The 15,642-nt window shown below is 43.0% G+C and overlaps 1 protein-coding gene across 1 annotated transcript in view; it reads right to left on the reverse strand.

The window, feature by feature from the left end:
- Window positions 1-15,642, reverse strand: part of NXPH1 (neurexophilin 1) — a 206,989-nt gene that overhangs the window by 167,738 nt on the left and 23,609 nt on the right. The window lies entirely within an intron of this gene.

The raw sequence follows: 15,642 nt of genomic DNA on the forward strand, positions 1-15,642 counted from the left end.
TTTGAAAATAAAATAAAATAATAAAATGATTGTATTCTGTGTTAAAAGCCCACAACAATGAATCCAAATAATTCTGGCCCCACTCACGTTGCATCAGCACCTTACAAGGCACCATGGTCCCTTGCCAATCAAAAAGGTTCTTAAATGTGTCTTTAATCACAAAAAGATTGTCCTTTTTGCTTTAGAACAACTAATCTGCAGGGGAAAAAGAATGATGGGGAAAATGCTATTAACAGATCAAAAAAATTGTTATACCTTAAATGCTAATGGAGATAAAGTCATGTTAATCTTGTTAATGGAACTGGAAATCCTTGTTATTGTGATTTAAGGAAAATTTGTCTCCAAATTGCTTGTTTGAATTTCCTTCAAGTCAAACTCAACTTGTGGTGACTTTATGGACATGTTCAAAATGTATTTGATTACATGTCCTACCACTTTCAGGTCAAATAGATTGTGTGCTAATTTGGGATGTTGGTGTGATCCAATATCTCCAGAGGACATGAATTTGAGGCCTAAATAATTGATTAATCTATTAGTGTCCATGTAAAAGGAAGAAAGGAACAGAGTCCAGGTATGGTCATTCCTAGAGAATCCTGAGACCTCAAGTGACACATGAAGACACATGGATGTACCTGATTTTCTTAAAATTCAACATGCAAGTTTTATAAATTATGAATCCAAACAATACTGGGAGCATTTGCTTAGCAATTAAGATAAATGCAAAATGTTACCTGTGCAAATATGTCTGCTTTTGTTAGCTAGCAGAAAATGATAGCAAAATGAAAGGGTCTATTTTGCTGTGGTTATGGTGCAGGACGAAATAATGGATAAGGATGCTAAAGATTTTCTTTCTTTTAAAGTCTAGCAAAGATTGCTCCAGAGCTTTCAAAAGCTGTTCTTCCTATCTCTACAAATATTCTGTACTGCCATTTTGCAACTAAGAAAATGTAATCCAGGAAGGCTTGGCATTTTATAAAGTTCATTGCTTGATACGCTGTTAAGTCAGGATATAAATATACCTACAATGAAGTTCTTAAAGGTTTATTTCAGATTTCTTATTTCCCAAACTAGAAACTAGGGACATAAATATTGGCCATAAAGTGCTTAGAAAAAGATTACTAGAGAGCAATAGACTGCCTTATTGTCTGTTCAGGCACTGATGAATCAAATGGTATATCTGGATCTCTTTATGGAGGATACTAGTGTGACCTTCAAATATTTCATTTACCTCCAGCAATTGTATTTACATTTTTACATCCACATAAAGGTGAGAAATTATACTGCCTCTGAAAAGAATACTTCAGGTTTCTAACACCCCACATTTTTCTCTAAGCATAGCAAGATTTTTTTCAAAGTCATATCCTCTACAAAAGTAAAATGAAGCAGAATCATTTGTATCCTCTGATCTTCAGTTTAGCATTGATGCAAACGATCTTCTTTCACTCTCCAGGTGAAGAAGAATTCTCTTATGTCCCTATGCCCTATGAATTTTTGATCTTCAGGAACTTGCCAACATTAACTCCCATCATTTATCATCATTGATTATCCTGGCTGGGTTTTTGGTACTATACAGTAGTAAAGATCTGTAAATATTCCACTATCATTCTGCAGTAGGACATAAAATTATTCTTCTCTTGTTCTATACTTTGCTGCCAGTCTATCCTTCCCCATATAAGTTCCTCCAGATATTTCTGACTAAAATTATTATTATTAATAATAATAATTTATTTAATAATAATAATTTATTAGATATATATGCTACCCAACTTTCAACAATAAAAGTCTCATTAGCCCAAGCTAATATGGCTAACAGTAATTGGAATTAGAATCAAATCAACTGGAGAGCTTAAAGTTGAGGAGGGCTACTTGAATTCTTGAATTCTGACAAGGATTTTGAATAAGAATTTATTGTAGACTGCAAAATTTTATTGATATAGTGAAGTAGATTTATATGCAATTAATTTCCTCCATCACGTTACAATAAACTTTGGTGGTTTGTAAAACTTTGGTGGTTTATAAAACCTCTATAGATCCAGTGTTTCCAGAAACAGATAAATTTGAGAAGGATTCAAAAAAGTCAAGATGGTAGCTGTGATTATGTCACGTGTGAGCACCCAGAAATGTTGCACATCAACACTTGCACAAATCATATCACAGCCTCATCCCTTGAACTTTTTGCATATGAACACCAGCAAAGAAAACTAAGGGAAGCCAAATAAGCAAATGCAGCATGATCTATTTCAGTGATGGTGAACCTTTTAGGCACAGAGTTCCCAAACCAGAACATGCATGCGTGCGCACACCAGAGCACCAGAAACCCGACAACCAGCTGGCCAGTGTGCATGTGCACCTCGGAAACCCGACGACCAGCTGGCTGAGCTGGGGCGACAGCACGCATGCCTACAGAGACGGTTCTGCACACCACCTCTGGCACGCATGCCAAAGGTTCACCATCGTTGAATTATATCTTTAAAGAATGATTCAGAAAAGCTTGATAATAAGGGATGATTAGACAGCTACTTGCTTGCTTTATGCACCTTAGGCACTGCCTTATTCCAATCTATCACTGCATGAAAATCTCACTGCCTGAAAACCCCAACAAATAAACAATCAAAAAACAAAGCACATAACAGTAAACAAAATGGCATCTTATACAGTATATCCAGGGATGAAATGCTCCCGGATCGGACCGGATTGGACGATCCGGTAGCGATCGTCCCAGTTGGTTCGGCAATCCGGTAGCAATCATGAAGCTCCACCCACCCGCCTGGGTGTCGTTACTTCCTGGTTTTAACCAGGAAGTAACATTTTACCTTCTGCACATGCACAGTTTTTGCGCATGCGCAGAAGATCCACTGCATGGATCCACTGGTGAAGAAGCACTGCCCCTCTCAGCACCTCTCAGCTGGGGGGGGAGAGGGATAGGTTTGCGAGACTACTCAGAGGGACATTGCAAGGCTCGCTCGCCTTTTGGGTCTGGCGCGGTTGGCTTCAGTGCAGCCTTTGGGTGACTGCCACTCACTTGCCTTCCCCGCTGCCTGCATCCAGCCCATGATGGGGGGGACACCACTTCCAGGCCAGGCTGCCCACCCTCCCAGAGGACTTTCTTCCTTCTCCTGCAGCAGCTGCTGGAGCAGAAACTGCTGCTCTGTTGGGGTGCGCATTGGCAGCCCCAGGAGGGCAGGCAAATGTAAGGCCGATGCTGGCAGTTGGAAAAGGAGACCCGCTGCGCTTGGCCAAAGAAGAGCCGCCTTGGGGAAACTGGCAAGGCTCGCTTGGCTTCCACAGGGTGTTTTGGTGACTACTGCCTGCTTGCCTTTGCCTCCACTTCTGGTCCCGCTGCCTGCATCCATCCAATGACAGAGAATGCACCCGTCGCACTCCGCCCTGCTACTCCCCTGACTCCACCCGCCACCATGCAACTGGCGCACAAGCCCCAACTACACCTCATCAGGACTAGCAAGCCTTAATTAATCCTGTGCTGCCTGGGCTATTGAGTTCTGATTACTCCTGGGCAAGCTGCCCTGAGTAATCCTGAGTGGCCTGGGTTGTTCCCAATCAAGTTTGGGGCCTCTGAGCAGGCGTGGAAGCAGCCAGTGCCGACCTGAGTGCCTGCTGTTTCCTGTCTGCCTCTCAGTTGAGAGGCAGTAGGGAGCAGGCAGCAACAAGGAGATCTGAGGTCTCGGCAGCGGTCCCGGAAGCAGTGAGCAGGAGTGGGAGCCACCAGCGAGAAACAGGATGCAGGGCTAGTAAGTGGAGCCAGGGTGAGGCTTCCTGAGTGGCTGGAATGTGGGGCGGTTAGCTTCATCAGCTGCCGTCCCCACCAGAATGAGAGCCCCCATGCAGCAAAGCTGATGAGAGAGAAAAGAAGGAAAGAGAAAGAAAGGAAGGAAAAAAGGGAGAGAGAGAGAGAGAAGAAAGAAAAGGAAAGGAAGGGAGAGAGAAAGAAAGAGAAGAAAGAGTGACATGAGTGACATCATGTTAGTCCCGCCCAGCCAGTCACACACACCCACACCAAGCCACGCCCACCAAGCCACGCCCACCAGACCGGTGGCAAAAAAAATTAGATTTCACCTCTGAGTATATCCAATAAGAGGTTCCATAACCCTAGCCCAAGCTTTGTAGAAAACAAGTCTTTGGGCCTTTAGAACTTTCTATATTTATTATTCTTACTTATGTAGAATTTATCAGAGTACTATGTACTGTATATGTAACATTTTAGTTCATTTGGTCTTACAGTGCATAGGGTTTTTTTTCTTTATGGAGTCCATTATGGTGATCTCTTTTTATTTCCACTGTAGCTTTATGTCCTAGATTAGAATGGGCAGAATAAAGTGGTTGCCTCAGTCACCCACTGAGCTTTGTCACCAGGGCTGAAATTCAGCTCAAGATCTCCCAGACCAACTCTAACATTCTAACATCTGAAACAGATTCAAAACAGAGGCTCTTGAACCAGAGGTGGGTTTCAGCAGGTTCTCACCAATTCTGGAGAACTGGTAGCAGAAATTCTGAGTATTTTGGAGAACCGTTAGTAAAAATTCTGACTGGCCCGCCCCCATCTATTCTCTGCCTCCCAAGTCCCAGCTGTTGCGAAGGAAATTGAGATTTTACAGTAACCTTCCCCTGTCATGCCCACCAAGCCACATCCACAGAACCGGTAGTAAAAAAAATTGAAACCCACTTACTTTCGAACTTACTCTGCAGGACACATAGCATAATAATTGTTCCTATCTTAGTTGTCCCTATCTTATGTGATTACCACAGTACATTTTTATGACCAACCAGGCTCAATACCAGAAGACATAAGAAGCTATTTTAAACCCAATCAGTTATTGCCTACACATAGTTTTCCCTGTTGGTATTTTCAGATGTGATGTGGTCGAAACTCTCAGACTTTTCAGCCAAGAAATTATTTTGTGAATAATGCATTTCTTTGTCCAAAATATGCACAATGATATAAAGTAATATAATTGTGATATAATATACAATATTAAAAACTAATGCTTGCCTTTCCCTCCTCTGCCTCCATCCCTTTTTCCTTTGTTTGTCATGTGTTTTAGAATAGATTATAAATATGAACATATCGTATATATATTTATTACTGAGCATTCATAACTTACTTTGGGGGCCTTTGGGCAAAGATGTCATACATAAATAACTAAATGTTTCTCAAGCCATTCTTAAAATGAAACTACATAGAGTACTTTGCTAGATTACATTCTAATAAATTATGTAACATGCAAAGTAATTAAGTTTACAAATCACTCTTTTAAAGTCAACACAGAAAATAGGAATAAAACATTTTTGGCATTTATAAATAAATCTGTAAATTTATCACTCAGATTCTGACAAGCCTCTAGAACCAAAATCATATGTTATCATGATACAATGCAGCCTAGAGTTCTATTTCAATAAAGAACTATCTTGTGAGTAAGATAAATTGTGTGCCAGGGTCCTTCTGCTAATAGTGGCATAGTAAAGGGGTAAAGCTCTTTTGTTTATACAATGATTTTGTTTCCTTACAACTCTTACTGGCACTAATTGGAACTATAACAAATAGAAACATTTTACATATTTAACTGGTTGTTAATTGATAATCAGAATGAGTTTATGAAATTTATTTATACAAGTTACTAACTGCTTCTATTGAGGTTTTAGTCTTAGAATATTCTAATTAACAAAGTAGGAAGCCCAAATTATATACTCAGGCAACTTTCCCCATTTTGTCAACATAAGGGAGAAGTTCCCAAAACATAGTTCCATATAGATATATAGTTTAGGACTATTTAGGACTTTACCTGATTCCAAATTGTATCTATTCCTAAAGACTTTTCCATTTGAGCGACCAACTATCTGAAACAGCTCATGTGTATATTGTAACAAGCTTCACTAAGAAACTTAAAAATTCCAACCAAGCTTTAAAATGTGGTAATTCATCTTAGAAGCTCTTTTTCTAATCTCAAACTTTTCTGACCTTTGTTGTTATACTTTAAAACATCCATTGCTTTACTATCCAATATATATCTCAGCTTATAAAAATGAAACAAAGATTTGCTACACAGTTCTGAATATCTCAACCAGCAGCAATACAAGAAGCTTCTGTGCATAAATTGTGCAAGCTCATAAACCTCTTCTAGTTACCAGAATTACTATATAATATCTAAAAAAACCTAATTATGAGAATGCATAATTTTATGGCACAAAACATCTTTGTCAAAGCATGACACAGTTATTCCATATAGCCCAGGGGTGTCAAAGTCAATTTCATTGAGGGCTGAATCAGGGTTGTCTTTGACCTTGGGGGGGGCAGGGGAGGCGGGGGGGGCATACCCAGCTCGATATCACTCCTGTTGGGGACACCTGTGGTGGCCCGAGCATTCTGCTAGTGAAAACAAACTCCCAAGCTCCGTTTTCAGCTGCCACAGCCTCCTGCAACCCTCTGCCAGTGAAAATGGAGATCGGGAGGCAGCTCCCTCTCCTTTTCCATCTCTTCTCCATCCCATCCTCTATCCCCCTATCCATCTATCTATCTATCATCTATCTATCTCCCATCTATCTAACTATATGGGGGGGGTTAGGTTTGAATACGTCTGTATGTAGGTATATAGGTTTGGGCGTTTCTCCTGGCAATCCTGTCAATTACAGAAGTTTACCATTGCCTCTTTTCTAGAGCTAAGAGAGAGTAACTGGCCCAAAACCGTGCAGCTAGTTTCCTGCTCAAGGTGTGACTAGAATTCATAATCTCTCTAGTACTAGCCTGTGCCTCAACTAGTATACCAATCTGACTCTTGTATTTCCTATATAGTTTCTCTAAAATACTCTTTCCTAAATTCCCTCACTTTGGTGTCAAATCAGTTAATCTTTTTGTTTTTCTTAAATTTTTATCTATTTTTAATTGCTCTGAAGTGCATTCTTCTCATCCACAGCATCTTTCAATTCATTATCTCAACAACCATTTGAGGATCCAGGAATGAATGAGGTGATTATTTGGTGAGTATCTTTTAAGAAAAAGGTCTCTTTGTTTTGAATATGTAGTTTAATCCTCAAATGGCCCAAAAATCTTTTTACACATTCTTATGCATTCATCCATGTCACCTAGCAGAATAATGTTTTCCCTTTCACCACATCCGTTTGGAAAATGGCATAAATTCTTTTGGTTCTCCCATTATTCTATGCATGTTATTCCATTATTCCATGCACTGTGACACCGGAGTGGTTAGAATGCAGTATTGCAGGCTAACTCTGTCTACTACAAGGAGTTTGATCCTTTTATTTATTTTATTTATTTATTTTATTTGTCACAACTATATATAAGCATAAGCATGAAATAACTACATGATATATAAGCATATATATAAGCATGTGGGGGCTCCTGCCCTCTGGAGTGAGCTGCCTCCAGGGCTTCGCCAACTCCTGGATCTTCGGACTTTTCGCCGTGAGCTGAAGACTCTTTTATTTCATTGAGCTGGGCTAGCCTGAATAAGAAATTTTAAATGGGGTTTTAGTTTTATATTGTTTAGTTTTTAATATTCTGGGCACTATTTATATAAATTTTAGTCTGTTCTTAGTTTGTATTTATTGTACTTTTTAACTGGCTGTGAACCACCCTGAGTCCTTCGGGAGAAGGGTGGTATACAAATGTAATTAATAATAATAATAATAATAATAATAATAATAATAATAATAATAATAATAATAATAATAATAATAATAATAATAATTCATTCTTTCCAACATATATTTCAGACTTTTGATTCATAATTAATTCTATATATTACTTTCCTCATATGCATCAATTCTACTCTACGAAAACCAGGTAACCTTCATACAATTCTACTATATCCTTCTCCTTTCTTTTAGTTTCATAGGAATATATCATATTTAATTTTCTTTCATTTCATTCATTAGAATCTTTTGGAGTGAAGCAGTTTAGAAATCTGTAAATAAATAATATGATAAATCAATAATACATCTTCCTCCATTCATTCTTCTTACATTGCAAGTCATAATGCACTTAGTTATCAACATATTCATAATTTGTCACATTCAATATTCCTGCTAACAATATGCCAAAACCACTACAAAAGTGCTTAATTTTATTCCAAGCATATTTATGCTAGTCTATGCAAGCTGGGTCTCTAATCTAAAGACACCTTACAAGCCAGTGTAATATTTCCTGCATTCCACCAAGTAAAATATATGTAACATATTGATATATGGCCAATGCACTGCAAAAACCAGTGCCAAGTAAATAAATCACCTTCTATAATTTCAAGATACCATTCTGATCTACCACTTCAAATTTGTTATCACCCTTAGTGAGATCCACCAATATTTTATATTTTTACCTATCAAATTAATAGGGAATCAAATTTTCAGTTGCTATATTGTATTGTTTGTTTTAATTTTATCTGAAAAAAAGAAAGCCAAATCCCCACACCAAGATTTAAAAAATGGAGTAGAAAGAACAATAATTCAACAAGAAAAAAAAAGGAAAAGAATTAAAAAAATAATGTGTGTATCTATATATGTAAAAGCATGCAAAATGAAATATTGATACGGAGAAATATTATTAAACACCCAATATCATTATTTCTAACTCAAAATTACAGTTGTAAAGACAAAGCTAATGTATTAGGAAAACCACTGTTACAGTAATGTAGTTAATAACTTGCAGCCAGATTTGAATAAATATATTGCTCATTGTAGGGTTTTTCAAAGGTCTTTTCAAAACCAAAACAATTTCCCTTGCTGATCCATGGAAGATGTATGTTAGTCTTGTGCTTGCTAATAGTAATGTTTTCCAGCTTCCCAGTCTGGAATCTTCTGAGCATGTCCAAGATGGCGTCTCCCTGCTGATCGGGGGAGCGGCGACGGGCCTTTTCGGGCTCTGTCCGGGTCTGGGGGGGGCCTTAATAACACCTTAGGCCCCCGCCCTGATGGATGAAGACCTAGTCGCCCGAAAAAAGGGTGACTTGGCGTTGTGCGACTCCGAGGGGCGTTGGGAGGAGCCCCGGAGTTGCGGCGCTTTGGCGGTGATCCTTTTCGGCGTTTTGGCGGCGGCGGCGGTGGGGGGTCGTTTGACATCGTGGACCCCCTGGACTCCTGCCTTGATGGTGGAAGACTCAGGCATTTGGAAGATGGGTGACTTGGAGCTGGGCGTCTTCGGGGGCGATGGGAGGAGCCCCGGAGGGGCTGCGCCCCAATGAAGATCTGGAGGGCCGCCCGGGCTTCCGTCGGCCTCTTTGATCTCCCGGTGGCGGCGGCGGCGGCAGCCTGGTTTTCCTTCGTTGGGCGTTGGCGCCAGTGGAACCCCGGGACTGCTGGCAGGACTTGGCGACTGGTGTCCCTTCCCGGATGGTGGGGATTTCGGTGGCCTTCTTGCGGTGGCGATGGGGCTTTTCCGGCGGCGATGGCCGGGCGGAGGTGGCTGGCAGCGGCGGCCTGCCCCGGTGCTTTGAGGCAGCGGATGGCCCGATAGGCCCAACATGGTTGTGGCCTTGCCCTAGCGGGTGGCATGGATACCTGGTGGTGCCTTGAGGAAGGCCCACGGGCCCAGCGGATACCCCTCCATTATTTAACATCTTTAAATAACATCTTTATCATCGTTCCTCCCCCCTTCTTTCATAGTCCACCCCTGGTTGTTTGTATGGGGTGGTGAATTGACTGAGTTAGCGGTTTGGTCATCTACCGCACAAGGATTACCACTAACTGTTTCCCATCAGGATAGACTGGTCGTGGTCATTTTATCATCTGCTTTATCATCTGCTATCATCTTGACCAGCCCAGGATGGGCCTTTTGCCGGACCTTCTCTGTGATGCGAACATTTACCGCGGCTGACCTACTTGCCCTGAGAGATGCCCCTCTCTCGCGGGTTTGGCCCTCCAGATTATCGAGGGCCCACCTTGAGGACGGGCTTTGGAGCCCTGAGAGGTGGCATGCGAAAAATAGGAGGCTTAGGGGTTTTTTAATTAGTTGTTTTAATAGATTTTTTAAGGGGAGTTTTAGAGGGGATTTTAAGGGTTGGGAGGGGGGAGGGATTTGACAGGTAGGGGAGAGAACCCATCGGGGAGGGATCCAGCCCCTGTGCTTGTTCACGACATTATTACATCTGGTCTGAAGGCAGGGGGGGAGGGTTCTGTTCCAGGACTAGAGGCTCGTTCAATCTGTACGGTAAGTGGGAGAGGCAGATATGGCGGAGGGGGGGCCGTATCGAGAGTTGGGAGCACGTGCTCGATGTTTGAAGGCAATCACGTGCTCCGGCCCCTCAGTCCCTACCCGTTCCATGTTATGTAATGCCCGGTCTGTGGCTAATAAAGCTCCCCTGATTTGCGATCTTATTCAGGGGGAGTCCGCGGACTTTATGGGCATTACGGAGACCTGGTTGGGTCCAGAGGGGGGGGGGTCCCCTTGTTGAGCTGTGCCCTCCAGGTTTCCAAGCATTTCATCAGCCGAGGGCCCAAGGTAGGGGTGGGGGGGTGGCGGTTGTCATTAAGGAAGATCTAAAGCCAAGGGAGGCCACTGTTCCTCAGATTGCTGGCTGTGAATCCCTCTATGTGAGGTGGGGCCATAGGAATCAGTTGGGCTTGTTGATCGCGTACCTGGCTCCTTGCTGCGTGACCACAGCCCTGCTCGAGCTGTTGGAGGTACTTGCCTCTGTGGCGGTTGAGACCCCCAGACTCATAGTCATGGGGGATTCAACCTGCCATCAGCTGGCTTGTTATCGACTACAGCTCGGGAGTTCCAGGCTTCCATGACGGCCTTGGACCTGATTCGGGTAAATGATGGCCCCACGCACATGGGGGGAGGCACGCTGGACCTGATTTATATCTCTGGACAGTGGTTAAATGATCTGGAACTAGATGATTTAGTAACAGAACCGATGTCATGGTCCAATCATTTTCTCCTTTGCCTAGACTTCCGAACCACCATCCACCATCGCAGGGAGACAGAACCTATATGGTGGTTCCGTCCCAGGCGCCTGATGGACCCTGAGAGGTTCCTGACGGAGCTTGGGCCATTCCCTGAGGATCTGGCCCACGGCACGACTGAGGAACTAGTTGCGGCCTGGGAGCGGGCCGCGGCTGGGGCCTTGGACTGTGTCGTGCCTTTGCGACCTCTGACCCGGCGCAGATCTCGTCTGGCCCCTTGGTTCTCCGAGGGGCTGAGGGAGATGAAACGCCGGAGAAGACGTCTAGAAAGCACCTGGAGGTCCAGTCGTTCCGAAGCTGATCGGACACTAGTTAGGTCCTATTCTAGGACCTACCTAGTGGCAATGAGGGAGGCGAGGTGCTCATACGCCTCCACCCTCATTGCGTCGGCAGATAACCGCCCAGCCGCCCTGTTTCGGGTGACCCGCTCCCTCCTTCATCAGGAGGTGCGGGATGACCCGTTGCAGGGACGTGCCGAGGAGTTTAGTGGTTATCTATACGATAAAATCGCTCAGCTCCGGGATGGTCTGGACCGAAATTGGGATGATCCAAGCGAGGGAGAGGAGACACATCTTGTTGAGTCTGTTTGGGATGAGTTTGACCCTGTGGCTCCCGAGGACGTGGACAGGTTGTTGGGGAGGCTTCACGCTACTACATGTTTACTGGACCCGTGTTCTTCCTGGCTGGTACTGGCCACTCAGGAGGTGACACGAGGCTGGCTCCAGGAGATTATCAACGCTTCTTTGTTGGAAGGGGTTTTCCCTGCCACTTTGAAAGAGGCGGTGGTGAGACCCCTCCTCAAGAAGCCCTCCCTGGACCCAGCTATTTTGGGTAATTATCGTCCAGTCTCCAACCTTCGCTTTGTTGCGAAGGTTGTAGAGAGTGCTGTGGCATGACAGCTACCCCGATACCTGGATGAAGCCGTCTATCTAGACCCGTTCCAGTCCGGCTTCCGACCCGGGTACAGCACGGAGACAGCTTTGGTCGCATTGGTGGATGATATCTGGAGGGCCAGGGACAGGGGTTATTCCTCTGCCCTGGTCCTATTAGACCTCTCAGCGGCTTTTGATACCATCGACCATGGTATCTTGCTGCGCCGGTTGGGGGGATTGGGAGTGGGAGGCACCGTGTATCGGTGGTTCTCCTCCTATCTCTCTGACCGGTCGCAGATGGTGTTGACAGGGAGGCAGAGGTCGACCATGAGGGACCTCACTTGTGGGGTGCTGCAGGGGTCGATCCTCTCGCCCCTTCTGTTCAACATCTACATGAAGCCGTTGGGTGAGATCATCAGTGGCTTTGGGGTGAGATACCAGCTGTACGCTGATGACACCCAGCTGTACTTCTCCACCCCAGGCCACCCCAATGAAGCTGTTGAAGTGCTGTCCCGTACGTGTCTGGATGGGGAGAAACAGGCTCAAGCTTAATCCCTCCAAGACGGAGTGGCTGTGGATGCCGGCATCCCGATTCAGTCAGCTGCAGCCGCAGCTGCAGCTGACTGTTGGAGGCGAGTTACTGGCCCCAAAGGATAGGGTGCGCAACTTAGGTGTCCTCCTGGATGATCAGCTGTCATTTGAAGATCATTTGACGGCCGTCTCCAGGAGGGCCTTCCACCAGGTTCGCCTGGTTCGGCAGTTGCGCCCCTTCCTTGATCGGGATGCCTTGTGCACAGTCACTCATGCGCTCGTTACCTCTCGCTTGGATTATTGTAATGCTCTATACATGGGGCTCCCCTTGAGGTGCACTCGGAGGCTTCAGTTAGTCCAGAATGCAGCTGCGCGGGTGATAGAGGGAGCTACGCGTAGCTCCCATATAACACCGCTCCTGCACAGACTGCACTGGCTACCTGTGGCCTTTCGAGTGCACTTTAAGGTTTTGGTTACTACCTTTAAAGCGCTCCATGGCTTAGGGCCTGGTACTTACAGGACCGCCTGCTGTTACCACATGCCTCCCACCGACCCGTACGCTCTCACAGAGAGGGACTTCTCAGGGTGCCATCCGCCAAGCAATGTCGGCTGGCGGCCCCCAGGGGAAGGTCCTTCTCTGTGGGGGCTCCCACAGTCTGGAACGAGCTTCCCCCGGGTTTACGCCAAATACCTGACCTTTGGACACTCCGTCACGAACTGAAGACACATCTTTTCATTCGCGCGGGGCTGGCTTGAATTGAATTTTATTAATTTTAAATTTTTATTAATTAATTTTAAATGGGGTTTTTAGTTTATTGTATATTTTTACTTCTCAGGCTAATTTTAAAATAAGTTTTTTAATTACATTTTAAATTGTACATTGTATTATCTGTTTTATTTTTGCCTGTACACCGCCCTGAGTCCTTCGGGAGAAGGGCGGTATAAAAATCAAATAAATAAAATAAATAAATAAATAAATAAATAAATAATAAATAGCAATCTTGGAAGCTAAAACCAGAACTAAATCTATTTCTTTAAAGGCATAAATATATATGCCTTAAATGGTTAGTAATCCAAATGAAGGCAGGCTACTTCCTAAATTATGGACAACATATTTTTAACATATCAATGCTAGGGAAAAAACATGGAAGAGAGGCATCTTCTTTACCCATGTTTCCTACTTTCTTCAAAGTTCCTGGTTGGCCCTGATGTGATGCTGAATGTTGGTCTAGAGGACGGGCACTAGACAAGATTCAGTAAGTCTTTTTAATATTGCTCTTCTTGTAACATACTGTTGTGACTCAGGCCCAAGTAGGTAGTAATAAACTCAGTCCGTGAAAAAACAAACAAACTTTATTCGAACAGCTGGGAATTACTTCATTCCCAGCGTCATTCAACTCAAAGTAAAACAAATGCCTCCCAACACAAATTCCTCAGTTATCTCGCAAACCTTGGTCCAATTAGGCAAACTGCCAAAGGCCCTTCCTGGCAAATGTCCAGAAGCCACAAAAACAAAGACGTAGATGAAGCAGAAGACAAAGCAGAAGACGCAGCTACAACATTGTTTTCTGGCAAAGGCCAAACGCTGGTGCTGGTCTGTTTTAAGCCTTAATGGAGGGAGCCAATCATTCTTGGCTCTACTCCCAAGTTGTCTTCTCTGCTTGAGCTGCTCTTGCCTTCTGGCAGCTCTTCTCATGCCTGCATTAGGAACAGGCTCCTCCTGTTCCTCTGCCTCACTACTATCAGGCTCTGGAGGCTCTGGAGTCCACACCTCACTTCCCGATGGCCCTGGCTTCACCTCAGCCTCATCGCAGTCCAACTCCATTGCCAGCTCCGTAGGCTGCTGACGGACCACCACACATACCATTTTAGACTGCTTTTACCTATGGACATATATATGGAGGTTCCACCACATTTATTTTCATCCTAGACAACCCATGGCCCATTGGGTCATCATTTCAGAGATAATTTTTTATCTAAACAGAAACAGAATGAATAATGACAGGCAAAAAAACGGTGGAAGGAGGACCAATTTCTGACTTCCTGGCAACCTCCCCATTGAGCATTAGAAATCTCCCTTCCCTTCCCTTCCCATCTCATCCATCCCCACTGGCAGGTAAGTAGCTGCTGTTGGATGACCAAAGGAGCAAGGGATTGCAAGATTGGCTGGGAAACTGTCATGGAACATTGAACATGAAGATCATGTAACTGCAACCAGTAACACTGAAACAGCTACAATTTTCCCAATTTAATTGCATTGACAGTCATGGGTTCTAGATTTTGGACACATGTAAATTAGTTCATTTAAAGGTCATGACAATGAGTTTTAGAAGTATATAGAAAATAATGTTGAGAAGATAACTATCCTCAAGGTTATATACATTCACTATTACACATCAAGTTGAAATTGTTATTAAGTGTTTTGGTAGCTAGAAGTAGTTAACATTGCTATCTTCCCCAATATTTACAGGAGTCTTTGCAGTCCTAGGGTTTCAGCAAATATCCTAGAGAATCAGTTAATTCCAGGTCATCATACCTGTGAAAACCTTAGCGAAAATATTATTATTATTATTATTATTATTATTATTATTATTATTATTATTATTATTATTATTATTATTATTATTCAAATTTTTATACCGCCCTATCTCCCGAAGGACTCAGGGCGGTTTACAGCCTTATAAAAACATAGAAAACATAAGAATAAATACAAGTTAAAACAGCATTTTAAAAAACTTATTACATTAGGCCAAATTTAAAAATATTGTTAAAATAATACAAAACCCCATTTAAAACTAATTTTAAAACTAAACCCTAGGCCAGCCTTGAAACAGATAGAAAAATCATTCTGAATTGAAACTATGCTTTAAAAAGACTATGCATTTTCAGAACATACATGAGGACCCAAATTGTTGGAAGCAATATGCTAACTCTGTAAACCATTCAGAGAAGGCTGTAAAGCACTGTAAAGCAGTATATAAGTGCTATTCTAATGTCGCTTTATGCTTCACTATTCTTTAAAAAAACAAACTATGAAACATATTAACATTATGAATGTAAAAATGAATGTTATGTTCCAGATTGCCAATATGTACTGTATATATGTGTGCTCATGTGTATGTATATATAATATATTCAAAACAATTATTACTAATGCTATAAATGACTTTTGACTATTGATTAAATGTAAACCAAATCTGGATGTTTGATGGTGCTATGGATATTGTCAGAAGGTGGAAACTGTTCCAAGTAAAGCTGCCTTCTGCAATTGACCTCTGGCAAATTTGTCAATGCCTATGGTGTTCAA

The sequence above is a fragment of the Ahaetulla prasina genome, chromosome 4 (assembly GCF_028640845.1).
Source record: "Ahaetulla prasina isolate Xishuangbanna chromosome 4, ASM2864084v1, whole genome shotgun sequence".
Taxonomy (NCBI): Eukaryota; Metazoa; Chordata; class Lepidosauria; order Squamata; family Colubridae; genus Ahaetulla; species Ahaetulla prasina.